Genomic DNA, 17071 nt, shown 5'->3' with positions numbered 1-17071 from the left:
CCATCTCTAAGACTCTCTAGCCTTCTTCTGGGGCTTCTCACCCTGCCTCAGTTTCCTTTAGGAGGCAATTGAGGGGTCTTTGGCCACCAGCAAACTGGAGATCCCTTTTTGTCTCAGCTTCTCATTTCCTGTGTGAACTAGGGTGGGTCATGTAACATCTTCAGCATCAACTGTCTCACTGTTAGTAGCAGGGATGATGGTGCCTCCTGACAGAGCAGCTGTTGTAAGGATCCAGTGAGGTCATCTATGTACAGCACTTGGCCAGGGCCTGACACGTGATAAGCACACACTCTATGCTCTTCCTCTAGACTTTGTGATACTCACTTCCCAAGTCTATACCACCCAACATTTTTCTCCATGACATGAACTCACTCTAAGGTGAGTTCCTATTTTTTCCTGCCTTTTTTTTTTTTTTATTATTATTTTCCCACTGTACAGCAAGGGGGTCAGGTCATCCTTAGATGTATACATTGCAGTTACAGTTTTTTCCCCCACCCTTTCTTCTGTTGCGACATGAGTATCTAGACATAGTTCTCAATGCTATTCAGCAGGATCTCCTTATAAATCTGTTCTAGGTTGTGTCTGATAAGCCCAAGCTCCCGATCCCTCCCACTCCCTCCCCCTCCCATCAGGCAACCACAAGTCTCTTCTCCAAGTCCATGATTTTCTTTTCTGAGGAGATGTTCATTTGTGCTGGATATTAGATTCCAGTTAGAAGTGATATCATATGGTATTTGTCTTTGTCTTTCTGGCTCATTTCACTCAGTATGAGATTCTCTAGTTCCATCCATGTTGCTGCAAATGGCATTATGTCATCCTTTTTTATGGCTGAGTAGTATTCCATTGTGTATATATACCACATCTTCCGAATCCAATCATCTGTTGATGGACATTTGGCTTGTTTCCATGTCCTGGCTATTGTGAATAGGGCTGCAATGAACATGCGGGTGCATGTGTCTCTTTTAAGTAGAGCTTTGTCCGGATAGATGCCCAAGAGTGGGATTGCAGGGTCATATGGAAGTTCTATGTATAGATTTCTAAGGTATCTCCAAACTGTTCTCCATAGTGGCTGTACCAGTTTACATTCCCACCAGCAGTGCAGGAGGGTTCCCTTTTCTCCACAGCCCCTCCAGCACTTGTTCTTTGTGGATTTATTAATGATGGCCATTCTGACTGGTGTGAGGTGGTATCTCATGGTAGTTTTGATTTGTATTTCTCTTATAATCAGCGATGTTGAGCATTTTTTCATGTGTTTGTTGGCCATCTGTATATCTTCCTTGGAGAAATGTCTATTCAGGTCTTTTGCCCATTTTTCCATTGATTGATTGGCTTTTTTGCTGTTGAGTTGTATAAGTTGCTTGTATATTCTAGAGATTAAGCCCTTGTCAGTTGCATCATTTGAAACTATTTTCTCCCATTCTGTAAGTTGTCTTTTTTTTTTTTTTTTAAGGGCTGTGCCTGCAGCATATGGAAGTTTCCATGCTAGGAGTCAAATTGAAACTGCAGCTGCCAGCCTACGCCACAGCCACAGCAACACCAGAACCATGTCTGTGGCCTACACTGCAGCTCACAGAAGCGCCAGGTCTTTAATCTACTGAGTGAGGTTAGGGATCCAACCCATGTCCTCATGAAGACTAGTTAAGCTTGTTACCACTGAGCCGCAACGGGAACTCCTAGAATTCATCTTTGTGAAAATTTCCAGGATGATTTTGGAAGCCTTAAAGTTCCCAAGGTGGCTTTCTTGGAACCAAGATCCCCAGTACCTAGTTGTGGGCAGGGACCAATGTTCACCAGCCAGATCCTGGAGTTCCTGGAACCCCCATACAACCCCTTCCCACCGGGCTGTAGTGCAACACATAGGCTGCCTGGCTCTCCAGCCCAGTCCTGGCCAGTGATCCCAGCCAGTCTCACTGGCCTCCTGTCTGCCTGTGTGTATCCAGGCCAGGATGGGCTTCTCAGTGCCTTGTTCACACTAATTGCATTTTCTGCTCTAAAAGACACACAAATATTTTACTAGAAAAGGATTTGGGGGGGACAAAAAAGAAATGCTTTTCATCATACTTGTGCAGAAAGGGATGTGTGGAATGGTTTTGTTGAGAACATATGATTTTGTTAATGTACATAAAGCATGCTGTGTACTAGAGTCAAAAAGAAAGCCCAAAGTTTATGTTTTGCAGAAATCTTAGCCCCAGAGAGAAACATATGCACACCCTGAAATATGCAAGGTGCAGAGGGCCGTACATCTGAATCTAGATTCTCAGAGGGCTTGGACCCTGGTGGTACATCCATTTGGTTGAGCAGCTATCTCTGCTGTGGTTTTATTGTATTTTCTGCCTCTGTCAGTAGGGGTACTTCCAGCCACTATTTAGGGGCACACTGTGGGCTCAGAGCCACTTGTCTGTATCCTTATTGCTATTTTTTGCACTTTCTTGCATTCATCATTTTGCTCATCTTCACTCTTCTAGAGATTTTATTTGATTTTTAAAATGTATGTATGCATGTATGTATGAATGTATGTATGTATTTATTACAGCTGCACCTGCAGCATATGGAAGTTCCCGGGCTAGGGGTTAAATCAGAGCTGCAGCTGAGGCCTGCGTCACAGCCATGGCAACACTGGATCTGAGCCACATCTTCTACCTACACCACAGCTTTATAGCAATGCCAGATCCTTACCCCACTGAGCGAGGCCAGGGATGGAACCCACACCCTGACAGAGACATTAGGTCCTTAACCTGTACTGAGCCACAACAGGAATTCCCTTATCTGAGATTTTAATGGCCTCCTTCTTCCTTTCAGTCTATCCATACCTTCTTATCCTTTTAGCCCAGCCCCTCCATAAAATTTTCCCACCCTTCTAGTCTGCTTCTCCACCTCTCAGGGTCCCTTAAGACTGACCACTGCCCCTCCCCCCCACAATGCATGCATTATCCGTTCTCTATCATCCCTCTCCTCTCCTCCCATCAGAACTGATCTGATTGAGGAGAGAGACATCATTCATGGCTTCCCTTGTTGCCTTCAGGCTCACCCTCATTGAAGACATGCCTAGTAAACCTCAACCTGAATTTATGTTGAAGGAGCCCAGATTCCTGCATTCTGTAGCTTTTAAAATCTTTCATCCTTCTAGACGGTTGTGTTGATCAAATTGAGGTGTATTTGAACTCTTCCTTTGAACAGGCTATTATAAATCCCCAAACCTCACACATCTGATTGATATCATGTCATTCCTGAGGTTGCTGATGGCTCCTCCTCTCTCCTTACCTTGTGTTGCCTGCAGTATGTTTATTTAAATGGACTGTGGAATGAAGTTGTTGGATAAAAGTCTGACATCCTTCCCCTGTAGGAGTGATATACAGAGCCTGAGCACAAAATGTGCTTGTGGACTTAATTAAGAATTCTCTATGAAATTGTACCTTTTCAGCTGTGTGATCACCCAAAGAACACACTGTCCCAAGCAGCTCCAGGAGCTGTAGATTAAAGCAGAGAAAGGAGCGGTCCCTTTCTCCTCCCAGAGTCTTGGTGGGCTGTCTCACCACCCCAAAGCTTATGAAAATAAGTTCTGCATGAGAGGGTTTGGAGTTTGGTTCTCAACTAGCTTTCTAGACTCAGTGCAGAAAAATGATACTTCTTTTAATTCTGATTTTATCTCTAACCCACCCTTTTCCATCAGCCCCAACACAAGCCACCCTTATCCCCACCTGCTCTTCTTCAGCCATCTTGGATCTGTCAACGGTCTTAGTTGCCCATAACGAAACCCTATTATAGTTGTCCTGAGCAAAAAAAAAAGGGAACCTACTAAGCTCTGATCAACTTCAGTTTTATTGATATTTGACTGATTAAATAATTCTGGGAGTTCCTGTTGTGACTCAGTGGTAGTGAACCCAACTAGTATCCATGAGGATACAAATTCTATTCCTGGCCCTGCTCAGTGGTTTAGGGATCCAACATTGCCCTGAGCTGTGGTGTAGGTCATAGACATGGCTCGGATCTGGCATTGCTGTGGCTATGATGTAGGCCAACAGCTGCAACTCCAATTTGACCCCTAGCCTGGAAACTTCCACATGTCACAGGTGAAGCCCTAAAAAGAAAAAAAAATCTGATTTATTGCTTATGTTTAACTCTTCTTATGTTTATTTTTTCTCTTAATTTATTTTTTACACATATTTTTTAGATTAAAGTGTAGTTGATTTAAAATGTTGTGCCAATTTCTGCTGTATAGCAAAGTGACCCAGTCATATATATATGACTGGGGATACACACACACACACACCCACACACATATATATATTCTTTTTCTCATATTATGCCTGAAACTACTTTAAAAAATTAAAAATGTCCATAAAGTTAAACATTATAAACCCACAAGATCAAAGTGTACATGTGAGGAGACAACAGTTGTTGAGAGCTTGGGACTAGTTTCTGGAAAATAGAGAGTGGATGGGGGAAAGGTAATGGATTCAGCATAGGTAAGGATGTGGCAACCTCAGTGCCTGATAGTAAAGAGGCTCATGAGAAGTGAGTTAATTCTACCTGCTTGAGAGCCTTTGAACCTAGAGACCCCAGAAAGTGGGATGAGGCAGGTGGAAGAAACCAGGAGAATAAGCAGAGATCTACATGCTGAATAGTAAGCCTTTACTTCCTTTTCCTGCCCTGCTCTTGGAATAATAGCAACTAGAGAATACCCTTCAGGCAGGATCTGGGAATAATCTTTCCCAGAGAATCTGAACAGCTTTGGAGAAAAGACATCCAGGAGCTGAAATTGTGGAGGAGAGAGGTGTCTTCCAGTGCAAAAGCAAGGAAGCCCACCAGTCCATCTTTCCACAAGCCATGTTCATGCCCTGCAGTGAGCTTTTGCATGCCTCACTTTAAATGTGAAAGAACAACCAAGGATTATTATGCATTTGAGGAAGGTCTCTTATGAAAGAGAGAATACCAAATAAACATGGAAAACAAATCTAGGGCAAACTTATTTTAGGGAATAGAAGAAAACATCAGAAACTGTATTATTGAGTAGTTCCCTTTGTGGCTCAGTGGAAATGAATCTGACTAGTATCCATGAGGATGTAGGTTTGATCCCTGGCCTCACTCAGAGGGTTAAGGATCTGACGTTGCTGTGAGCTGCGGTGTAGGTTGCAGATGTGGCTTGGATCATGTGTGCTGTGGCTGTGGCCTAGGCCTGCGGCTACAGCTCTGATTTGACCTGTGGCCTGGGAACCTCCATAGGCCGCAGGTGCGGCCCCAAAAAGACAAAAAAAAAAAGGGAGAGAGAGAGAAATAAAGAAAGGGAAAGAAATTGTATCATTGATAATCTTAAAGATATTAAAATATTATGTGCTTAAGACATGAACAGGATACTATGAAAAAAGAACTGAGAATACCAAATAGCAACTGAAGACAAAAAAAAAAATGGATAAATGAAAATTTAGAAATCCAATTGAATTGTCAGACAACGCTGAGGAAGTAAAATCAAAAGTAAAGAGGTATAAACTTGGAAAGGAAACTTGGCAAAAGAGAATGGTTCAGTCCAGAAAGTTTAGTATTCTTCTAACAGAAGTTCTAGAGAAGGAAAAGATAAAAATAGAGAAAAGGCAAATAACAAAGAAATAAACAAGCAAATGTCTCAGAACAAAAGGAATGTCTCCAGACTAAAAAGTCCTAGTAATAGTTTAGCACTTAGCCAAAATAAATTGAAAAGAATACTCCATTAATGTAAAGGTACTTCAATGCCAAGTTTCAGAGCCCTAGAGAGAGGTATGAAGGGGAGAGGGAGAGGGAAGCAGAGGAAGGGGAAAGGGAGAGAGAAAGAAGAGGAGGAAGGGAAGAAGGGGGAGGAGGAAGATGGGCAGGTGACCTAAAGAGAACACGAATCAGAGTGGCATCACGATGCTTAGGAGTAACAATGGATTCAAGAAAATACTGGAGAAACACTATTTCTGTGAAAGAGTTAGCATTACTCTGTTCTGTACTAAGAACAATTAGTACAGAACAATTAGTTAGTATTACCCTGTTTGTACTAATAATTAATGTGATAACAGCATTTTTAAAAATTCCATACATATATAGAGTCAAAAATTTATACCCCATGCACCTTTTCTTAGGAAGAAGCTGTAGGATGGACTTTAGGAAAAAAAAAGTCATAACAGGTACAGAGAGTCCAACTGGCAGAACAGGTTAGTCTCAGGATAGCCCCTGACCATCCAGCTGGAGAGCAGGGGTCCATATGGAAGCAGGGGAGAGAGGGCTCTGAGAGGCTCACTCTGGGGTATAAGGGAACCGAAAGACTATTTTATATGGTGAGTATTTGAATAAATATACTATGGAACTTGTATAAATAAATACAAATCAAGGTAATTGCTAATGCAAGAAAAGCAAAATTGTACAATCAGGAAAATAATTATAGTCCACTCCTTGGCTTAGTAGGAAATAGTATTTTCATAATCATAATCAAGTCAACACTTTTATGTAAAAAATTGTGCTACACATATGCACACTGAGGTATATGGGATGATTGGCCAATGGGGACCTGCTGTATAGTACAGAGAATTCTACTCAGTATTCTCTGATGATCTATGTGGGAAAAAAATCTGAAAGAGAATGGATGTGTGTTTATGTGTAACTGATCATTTTATGTTACAGCAGAAATTACCACAACATTGTAAATCAACTATACCTCAATAAAACTTTTAAAAAAATTATGCTAAAACTAAATTGGGAGTACTTGGGAAGGGAAACAAAAAGGGTTTGGGGTTGTATAAGAGATTTAAATCCTTATTACCATATCAGAAAGATAAAAGATAATGCTAATGTCTAAAACTGATCAACCAAGTATAGCAGTATGAACAAATGATTAAGAAATATGACAGAACATTCTAAATCAACCACAATAATTAAAAAAAAAAAAACCAACACAAGGAATTCCCGTGGTGGCTCAGCAGAAACGAATCTGACTAGTATCCATGAGGACGCCGGTTTGATCCCTCAGTTGGTTAAGGATCTGGCATTGCTGTGAGCTGTGGTGTAGGTCGCAGAGGAGGCTCAGATCTGGCATTGCTGTGGCTGTGGTGTAGGCTGGCAGCTACAGCTCTGATATGACCCTTAGCCTGGGAACTTCCATATGCTGTGTGTATGTGTGTATGGCCCTAAAAAGACAAAAAAAAAAAAAAAAAAAAAAAAAAAAAGAAATGTGGAAGTAGATTTCAAAGAAATGACTAAAAGTACATCCTTGGGGATTGAAAGTGAGGCAGCTGAGTGTGTTTTGTGTTGTCCCCTGGAATGTGGTAGCTTGGGCTGGACAAGTAGAAGCAACATGGTCCAAAGGGGAGGGTGTAGAGGCTCCTGTTCTCCTGCCATGGGAACCTCCCTCACAAATCACTGGTCCTACAACTGCAGTAACTCGCAGGTGTCTGTAGATCAAACCAGCCGTTGCTGGTTCTTCTGTTGGAGGGTGGGGACTCTGGGCTAACTCAATACTGTATAAGCTGCTCTGCACTGTGCACCTTTTGCCCCAGGTAAGCCCTTGCCTTATTCCCATTTACTTCCATGCTTACTCATCCCTCCAGACCTTTCAGACTTGCCTCTCCAACTTCTCGCTGCCATCATTTGGCCCATAACATTCCAAGGACATGTCTTTGAGTGCCACAGGGGGTTACTTACACTGGAATTCATCGTTTTCCTCATTTAGCCTGATCCACCTTCTGTCATTATGTAATTGCATCCAGTAGTCACATCAGAGTCCTTTTTCTCCTCTCATCATACTCACTTCCAGCTGCTGACCATATGCTAACAGTGTTTTCTTTCCAAACCTTTGAACCCCACCCTTCCTCTCCGAGAATAGTGACCTCACTTTGCTCTAGCTCTCATCACCAATTTTCTGGACTATTATAACTGCTTTCTAGCTTATTTCCTAAACTTGTGATGCCTGTGACAATGCCATGGACTGGGTGGTTTACACAACAGGCTTTTATTGTCTCACAGATCTGGAGGCCAGAGGGCCAAGATCAAGGTGTAAGTAGGGCTGGTTTCTTCTGAAGCCTCCCTTCTGGGATGGTAGATGGTTGCCTTCTTTGTTCTCATGTGGCCTGTCCTCTGTGAGCATGCACTCCTGCCGTTTCTTACTCTTGTCGTAAGGACACCAGTCCAATTGGATTAGGCCCACCTTTTAAATTTTTTATTATTTACTTTTTTATTTTTGCTTTTTAGGGCCCCACCTGCGACATATGGAGGTTCCTAGGCCAGGGGTCTAATCGGAGCTGCAGGTGCTAGCCTACACCACAGCCACAGCAATGGCAGATCCGAGCCACATCTTCAACTTACACCACAGCTCATGGCAATCCTGGATCCTTAACCCACTGAGCAAGGCCAGGGATCAAACCCTCATTCTCATGGATACTAGTCAGATTCTTTTCTGTTGTGCCACGTTGGGAACTCCAGATTAGACCCATCTTCATGGCCTTGCTTTAACTCAACTCTTTAAAGATTTTGCCTTGAAATACAATTACCTTCTGAGGTCCCAGGGACTGACACTTTCACATATGAACATAGAGAGGCCATCATTTGGCCCATAACATTCCAAGGACATGTCTTTGAGTGTCTTTTGTGATTCTTCAAGGTGGGGATATAAATGCTCCTCAGCATAGATTTATTTAGATTTTTTTTTTAACAGGAGAACTTTTAGCATCTCCTAAGCTTTTTCCCTTCCATTGACCATGATCTGGAAGCTCCCAATGCATAGGGACAAAGCCAGGCTCCATTGCATAGCATAAGACCCTGCTGGTTGGGACCTGGCACAATTTTAGATCATAACTCATGCCTCATGCTACTGACCCTCCTACCCTTATTTTAAGCCACAGCATGACCAAGGCAAGGATGATTCACATGCACATTTAACTCTAGCCGATAGGTACATGAGCCAGACAATGCCATGACTACCTCTCTATCAGGTCATGTGCACACTAAAACTTGACATCCTAAGAAAGAACCTGTTGGAAGAGTGTGTTCCTGGTCTCGAGAGCTTTTTGACACAGCCAGTCTGACCTCTCTGGAATGCAAATCTGACCATACATTTCCCATCCTAACCTGCAAGCCAGGAAGAGGTTTTGGTCTGGCCACATGGATAGCACAGTAGCAGGACAGGACAGGGCTCATGGAATCCCAGGGCTGGGTGGGTGGGTGATGATTTAGTCAATACACTCAGGGAAGAAAATGAAGCTTTAATTGAGCACTATAGAGAAAATTTGATTAATGAAGGTTAGGGCATCAGTTGAAGAGTTCTTCATGCAAATTATATTTTCTGTACTATACTTTATCCATCAGTTAAGAAATCTTCATGGCTATTTTTGATGTAATTGATTTTAGCCTCATCTAATAACTTTAGAACAAAACCCTTATTCACAAGATATGAAGATGTGACTCAACCACTGTTTTCTACAAACTTAAGGCCTCCTCTTCTCCTCCAGGCTTACACATGCTATCTCCTTAGACTGAAGACCCTACCATCCCACCACCACCTGCCCCCTCCATGGAAGCTTTACTCTCCAGGCAGGAGTTGGTATCTGGTTCCTGATTCACTGAAAGCATCTTTCTCACTGCACTTTCTCCCTTCATCTCATGGAATTCTCTCCCTGTGTGGGTCTATGTCTCCCAGTAGGCTGGATTTACTCAAAAACTGGGCTCTAGACTGCCTTATTTCCACATGTAGCATCACTTCTAGCACCTGGCACATATTAGGAACCCAGGACATGCTTGCTAAATGGATGGGTGTGTTCTTTTGCTGCCTCCCTCCCACCTGCTCATGGATTTTCCTGAGGGTGACACCTACTTCTTTGACTTTTCCATCCCACCACATTAATGCATAAAGTGGATGAGTCAGGGAATCCTGTTCTCCCTTGAGCCTCTATCATACCTGTTCTTTCCTTAGAAGGCCTGTGGGGTGGGTCCTTTTCTAGCCTGAAGCCTCTAGCTCTGTGCCAGTGGCCTTTTCCTGGGCCAGGTACCAGGTACCACCACCAGGTACTAGCCAGCACCTAGCTCTTCCCCTGGGCCAAAGGCAACTGCTACCATGGAGGGCAGCATCAAGATGCATCACGTCTACAGCCAGGGGAGGAGCTGAGACTCCCATGAGCTTCCCTGTCCTTGGGGTCTGGTGGGACCAATGGCTACTCCAGACCTGGGGACAGAAATGCCTGTGCTGGGCATTTTGTGTTTATTGATTCATTGATATTAATTCTTTTTTTATGTCCCACTTTTTCCCCACAAAGTGAATGAAGTAGATTTGTTTGTGTGTGTGTATAGATGTGTGTGTGTGTGCATATATATGTGTGTGTGTATATGCACATAACCGTATGAATAGGAGTATTTAGAGAGTTTAAGGTTTCAAATTGCCCTGGGTGTCAAGGTCATGTCTAATACCAAGATCGTTAGATGAAACCAGTAGGGTGTCTCAGACCAAGGAAGTTTGCAGGGTTTGGTTGGTGGTAAATTCTCTCATTGTTTTTTCTACTCCAAGCCCTGAGCTTGGAAGCCTTGTGTTAAGAGAGTTTTCTTTCCAAAGGATGCTGTTCCATGGGTAGGGCCTTTCCAGGTGCTTTGTGCAGGTAACAGAGGTGGAGGGTGGGGCAGGTGGGCCACATCCCTGGGGGTGAAGCACATGTTAATGTGTCTTCTGCATCGGGTCCCTTCTAACAGCTCATGCAGAGTGATGTGCCTTCACTGTTGGGCCCAGAGGGCTTTGAGTAAAAACTAGACTTCTGGCAGTGCCCAGGCCTGAGACCTAATGGTACAAAGGCTTTGTCCTTGGTGAGAAGCCATCTCAAAGGTGGTAGAGCAGTTTATCTTGTGCATACTAAAGGAAACAGTTCTCCTTTTCTTTCACTGAATTTTATTTTGCTTAGAGTAGAGTTGGTTTACAATTGACAATGTTGTGTCAATTTCTGCTGTATAGCAAAGTAACTCAGTCATACAAATTATATATATAGATAGACAGATACACACATTCTTTTTCTCATACCATCTTCTATCGTGTTCTGTCACAAGTGATTGGATATAGTTCCCTGTGCTGTACAGCAGGACCTCGTTGCTTATCCATTCTAAATGTAATAGTTTGCAACTACCAACCCCAAACACCCAGTCCATCTGACTCCCTTCCCTCTCCCCCTTGACAACCACAAGTCTGTTCTCCATCTATGAGTCTCTTTCTGTTCTGGTAGATAGGGTGAGTTTGCCACACCCTCTCTTCCTTGCTCCCCAAGACCTCCGATCTCCATTCCTGGCCTCTCTGAATCATTTTCAGGGGATCCAGAGTCCCATGCTGAGCGTGGAGATGAGCAGCTATTTATGCCTCAGCTTCCCAGCCCCCTGCCCACACCCCAGCACAGGGTGTCTCCTTGGCTTTCATGTGTCACCAGTCAGCGACTTGTTTCCTGACAATTCCTGAGCCAGGGAACTCCGCCCCAGCACCCCTAGGAAGAAGTGGTTCTTGTCTCCAGAACTGAAAAGAAGAGATTTTTCTTTCTATTTCATTCTCCCAAAAGTCAGGCTCATAAAAAGGAATACAAATTACACCCAGCAGCTCTTATCAGCTTGGTAAAGAATTGCTACTTTCAACTTTATTGCCTTAAAAAGAATTCAAATGCTCCGTCTTTTAAAAACAATTTAGGTTGGGGAAAGGAATTATATCCATGTGCAGAAGCGACTTTCCTGGCATGATTTGAAGGGGTCACGGTATTAACCTTGAATGCTGATGCTTTAATTGAGCAGCCTGGGCAGTGTAGTTCTCCTAATGGACATCCTGCTGTGGGTGTGCATCTCTGGGGCTGACAGTCATGCTCTGGAGGCTGGCCTCTGAGGCATTATGTGACCCAGTGGCACTGGGAGGGACTTTTCTGCCCCAAATGGCCCCCACCCTCTCCTCAGCAACTTCGGATGCTGTGAGTCACCAGAGCCAGTCTTTGACTGCATGCAGTGCCATCTCAGACTCCAGTATGAACGTGAAAATACCCATGGGAGGGAGAAGAAAACATTCCTAATCAGTTTTCGACTTTGCGTTTGCTCATATCTGAAAACCGCTTGAAGCTAGAGCTGAACAGCAGAGCGTATGAGAAATGGTTCAGCGCAGCCACCTGCCACCCAAGAGCTACGTCCGCTGCCCCTGGGGGACCTGGTGGTGAGATTGTTCACAGCCCAGTGCAGAGGCTGGCGGCTGCTCTCACGAAACCACAGCAGGGTGTAAATAAGCTCAGCAGTCATTGTCCTGTTGTCCACCTCAGTCCCCACAAATGGGTGTGTGGCAGTCTCCGTGTGGCTATGTCTCATGGCTGGGGATACCTTTCTCTGCCATGAGGCAGGATTGACGGAAGGGCTGGCTCCCATCCCCTCCCATCAGGACAGCTTGGATGTCTGTGAGCGTGAGGACATGGAGAGCCTTATTTGGCTTCTACGCCCTCCAGGTAGCAAGGAAATTATGGACCATTGATTAAAATACAAGTATCCATCAGTTGATACTCATTGGCACTGCCTAGCTTCACTTCTCCAAGTTGATCTTATTAAACAGATCGTGCCTGCAAGCAGACTCCATTTCATCTTTCTGCTGATATTAACGCTTCCTCATAAATTGTCCACATGTAGCATATTCTCACTTTTTATTACAGTCAATTGCACTTCCTGCACAGCCCTGGAACCTGTCTCTGTTTCATCTGAAGGATCCACAAATGATCTGTAATGAATCTTCAGCCCCCTGAGGCTGTGAGCTGGCACTTGTGCCCTCTGCTCAAAGTGGGAAGGCGGTTTGGCAGAGCTGTTTATCTCAAACTTGGTAAACAGTGGGGACCGAGGCTGCGGAGGTCTAATGATTGACTTGAAACTGTTCAGATCCATCAGATTTTTACATGTTACTTAGTCAATTATGCCTTCTTTCTTTTTTCCTAATAGCACCATACTAGTTTTTTTTTTTTTTCTGAGATCAAAGCAACTGTAAGAAACAAATCTAATGAATAATACTCTCTCTCTGGTGTTACAGTAATATCTTTTTAAATGCCATTGATTGACCAGACTAGTCCAGAATTTACTGTGTTGTTAAGCAGGATATATGAGGGCTTTTCATCAGGAGGTTCAGCATTCAGCACAAATGAAGAAATGATTACATTCCCACAGAAAAGCTCTAAAATTTGATCATGTTTCCATCAGCTTCTAAAGGTCACGAAATCTGCATTTATCCACCTTTTAAGATCATTTCATTCTCAGGTTCTCTCAGATGTGTAGAAAAGGGGTGCTGCTTTCAAATAGAGGCAGGACTTACTTTGCATGGCACAATGTTAACTGGAAACCAAATGCATATTGAAACTGTGGGAAGCAAGGACCCAGGCCCCACGTACAAGGGTTTCCATTAATTTGGTACCTACTGTGAAAGTGATGGCTGCCTCTATGTCAATAGCCCTTTGCACTGCACAGGGCTTCCTATTTTATGCCCCGACGTTCCTCATATTGAGCATTAGGGAACTACACAGGAGCATGAATCCACCCATTCATTCATCCCATAGACATCTTCTGAAATTCACTGTCAGCCAGGGCTGTGGAGCAACTACACCAGCAGCCTTTGAGGAGCTCATCTCTAGGTGAGGGACTGGAGGCTGCGCTCCATATTCAGGAACACTTTGGCAATCAGAGCCCCACCTGACCCAGGAATTCTGGGGAGAGGTGGTGGCCAGAAACTCTAGAATCTAGGACCCAACTTTACAGAAGTCCCTGTGGCTCCCTGGGTCCACACACCAGTCCTTACCACTATCTGCATCACCTTTCAGCGCAACTCTTGGTTTTGCATTAAACATCTACAAAACGTGCCAAAAAATGAGTTCGTCTTTGCTTAGTCTGCAAGTCATCGTTGTGCTCAGAAGTGCATGGGCTTTGGCATCTGAAAGACTTTTTATTATTATTAAAATATAGTTGATTTATAATGTTGGGCCAATTTCTGATGTACACCCAGGTGACCCAGATATGTGTGTGTGTGTGTATTCTTTTTTTCTTGTATTATTTTCCGTCATGTTCTATCACAAGAGATTGGATATAGTTCTCTCTGCTATACAGCAGGATGAAGGTCCTGATTGTGTGCTTGCTGGGAGACTCTGGGCAAGTTTCCCCACCTGTAGGCTCAGATCAGAACCTCCATTCAGGGGCTGCTTGAGACTCAGTGAAGTTTCACGTATAGAGGGCTTTGCTCCGGATTGGGTGGCAGAGGTACCCAGCCTGCAAACAGCCCTCATCTCCATTCCTCCTTTCCCAGCTAGAGCGTTCCATGAACTCCCAGGCCACAGGCTCAGATCTCCCGGAGCAAAAAACCCCCTCTTACTTGTCCCAGAGTTATGTTTGGAAGCTCACGGGATTAATTCTGCCACACCTTCCCCAGATGGCCTTGTGTACCTGGAGTGAATTCCTTATCTCCACCATCTTCCAGAAAACTGCCCCCCCCACAACATGTGCTCAGGTGGCTGTGTTTCCTGCTCCCACCAAGGGTGAGGGCCCTGGGCTTTAAAGAAACTCCAGCAGAGTGATGAGAATGGCAGAAACAGATAACTCACACTTGATCAGGTGGGACCATCTCCTGGGAAAGGCTTGGAAGACAAAACTGAAAGAGAAAACCCTGAAGGGACAAGATTCCCCACTGAGATCCTGGAGTTAAGATGGAGCCAGAAGTAGGAGGCATGGGAGGCTGGGGGAGAACCTGAAGGCAGTTTTCTGGGGAAAGCAAGGCCCTAGAGGAGGTTCTGGAGACAAGGCGTTATGGGCTGCTCTGTGTCCAGAGCTTTGGGGAGCCAGGAAAAGTATCTGGGCTGGAAGCTTAGACCCTTTCCTCAGGAAGGCAGACCCCTAGGAAGCATGACCTGGCCAGACATAGCTCAGTGATCACCGCCATGTATGGGGTTCCATGTGGTTTTGGGTCAATCTTTTGAAACTCAGGCCTCATGGGGGCTGCCTTGCTGATTTCCTTGTAAACGGGCTCCTGAAATTATCTATAGTCTTGCAAGCAGCTACTCCCCTTCTCGGCAAGTGCGGGGCATTGCACTCCCTCCTGCTTCCAAGGGGTGACATTGCACAGTGAGAATTGTTCCTAAATGGCATGTTGCCAAGGCGGCAGTGGGTCTTTAAAGTTAGCGTGATATCTGTCCTTGGGAAAATGCCAGGCCCCAGGTTCCATGGGGGGAATGTTCGGAAATGTTAGAGTTGGGGTTTTAAAAAGATGCTAATCATCGACAAGCTTTCATTATCTCAGGCTCCCAGTGTTGGGGGGGCGTTGGATAAGTGGCCAGCAATGAACACATACATAAATAGTCAGTGGCATTTGTATTTTGTAAAGCAAATCCTCAGCGATGTTGCTGGAAGGCGTCCATGTGGAGGTTTTCTTCCACTCCATTTATTACTCCTTGAGGCCAAGATAAAGTGAAACAGGCTCAGACTTGAGAAAGGCAAGTGGAACAACATTCCAGGCTTAGGAGAACAAGTTAACCCTGGAAAGAAGATGCCATGGCTCCTAAGGGCCTTTTCTCAGATATGAGAAAAAAGGTATTTTTGTTCCTATTGTCAGAGGGCCAGGCCCAGGGCCAGAGGTTTGTGCATTTGCCCTGATGGTTGTCTAGGCTTTGGGGGAGCAGCAGGATCAAGGGAAAAGCACACAGGCTTTGGAGATAGATGAACGCAACCGTAAATGCAATCTCCGCTAACATAGGGACCTGTGTGATGTATGAGTCTAGATCCAGATCTTAGTCTCCTGGCTGTGAAATGGAGTGAGAAGCTGCCTGGCTCCTTAGGGTGTTGGGAATAAAGTGAGGCCTGTGGATATGAAGTGGACATGTCGTATTGAAGTATCTGGCTGGTGCTCGATAAAAGCAGACTCTCATTGACCCTGGAAATTGCTGCAGCTTAGTCCCACATGAAAGTCTGAGGGCCCAGAGAAAGGAGACCAAGGCTGGGGATGCTTCCTCTGATCCCTTCTCAGCTTTCTTCCAGGTGTTTGTATATTAGGACAGATCCTCACCTCCCCGTGGTCAGGCACCTCCCTAGCCCCTTTTAGGTGAGCCGCCCCACACATCCTATCCCTGATGGCGTTAGGGGCTGCTCTGTGTCCAGAGCTTTGGGGAGCCAGCCAGGAACTGGTTTTGTCTGCATCAGCTTCACTATGGAAACTATGGGATCGAGGTGGCTGGGTGGCCAGAATAGGATCTAAATATCCCTTAGCCCCTAGCAGGCCTGCAGGATGGCATGTCCTGTATCACTTCTACCCCAGCTCTGTAGATGCCACTGGCCATGGGAAAAGGCACCTGGAGGTTCTGATGGGGACTGCTGCTCATGGATAAGGAGGCACATTCCCCTCCCCCAGTTTGGGGAAAACGGCTGCCTTCTACTTCCCCTAACAAAGGTCTACCTATGACAGTGCACTTATCTCTCCAAAGGGTGGTACCTGGGGGTCAGAACAAGGGCAGACATCCAGTTTGGCCTCTGCAAGTCCCTTCCCACTAGCTGCCTGTGTCCATCATCCCAGCCCTTTCCGTGGGCTACATGCTATCTAGAACATCTTGGGCCTTGTCTTCTGTTCAAAATGGGCTCAAATAGGAGTCAGCGCCCCAGTTCTTCTAAAGTTCTCTGCTTGGCAGTCTATCGAGGGACCACAGGAGACTTTGGGCTCTGATGGTCTGGTGTGGCCTTTCAGGGGCTCATAGCAGTGACCTCCCCAGGGCTGCCTGTACTGTGCCGAGGCAGTGCATCATGGTTGACATCCCTTGGGTTCACTGAGACCTAGTTTCCAGTGCCCACAGTGTCCGTGTGGAGCTCCTACAGTTGTCAGGCTTCCAATATCTGCCACCGTATTATTTAGTAGGTTGTTCCTAGCCATGGTGCTGGGAAGGGAGGCCTAGTTGCAGGAAACTGGCCTCCCTACCTGCTAAGAGCAAGGACCCAAGAGCCCACCTGAGCAGAAGATCAGCTCCACACCCTGCCCTGCCCTTGGCATGAAGAGACTGCCCTTTATTTGTCTAGTTGGCCTTGTGCTCCCCTGCAGACACCAACAGTGTTACACAGCGAAGCTGGG

The 17071-nt window shown here is 45.0% G+C and overlaps 1 protein-coding gene across 2 annotated transcripts in view; it reads left to right on the top strand.

The window, feature by feature from the left end:
* The window catches only part of GRID1 (glutamate ionotropic receptor delta type subunit 1), a 687194-nt gene that overhangs the window by 404084 nt on the left and 266039 nt on the right, over positions 1–17071 (top strand). The window lies entirely within an intron of this gene.

Source organism: Sus scrofa, chromosome 14, assembly GCF_000003025.6.
Source record: "Sus scrofa isolate TJ Tabasco breed Duroc chromosome 14, Sscrofa11.1, whole genome shotgun sequence".
NCBI classification, from domain to species: domain Eukaryota; kingdom Metazoa; phylum Chordata; class Mammalia; order Artiodactyla; family Suidae; genus Sus; species Sus scrofa.
This window is presented reverse-complemented; position numbering and strand designations above follow the sequence as displayed.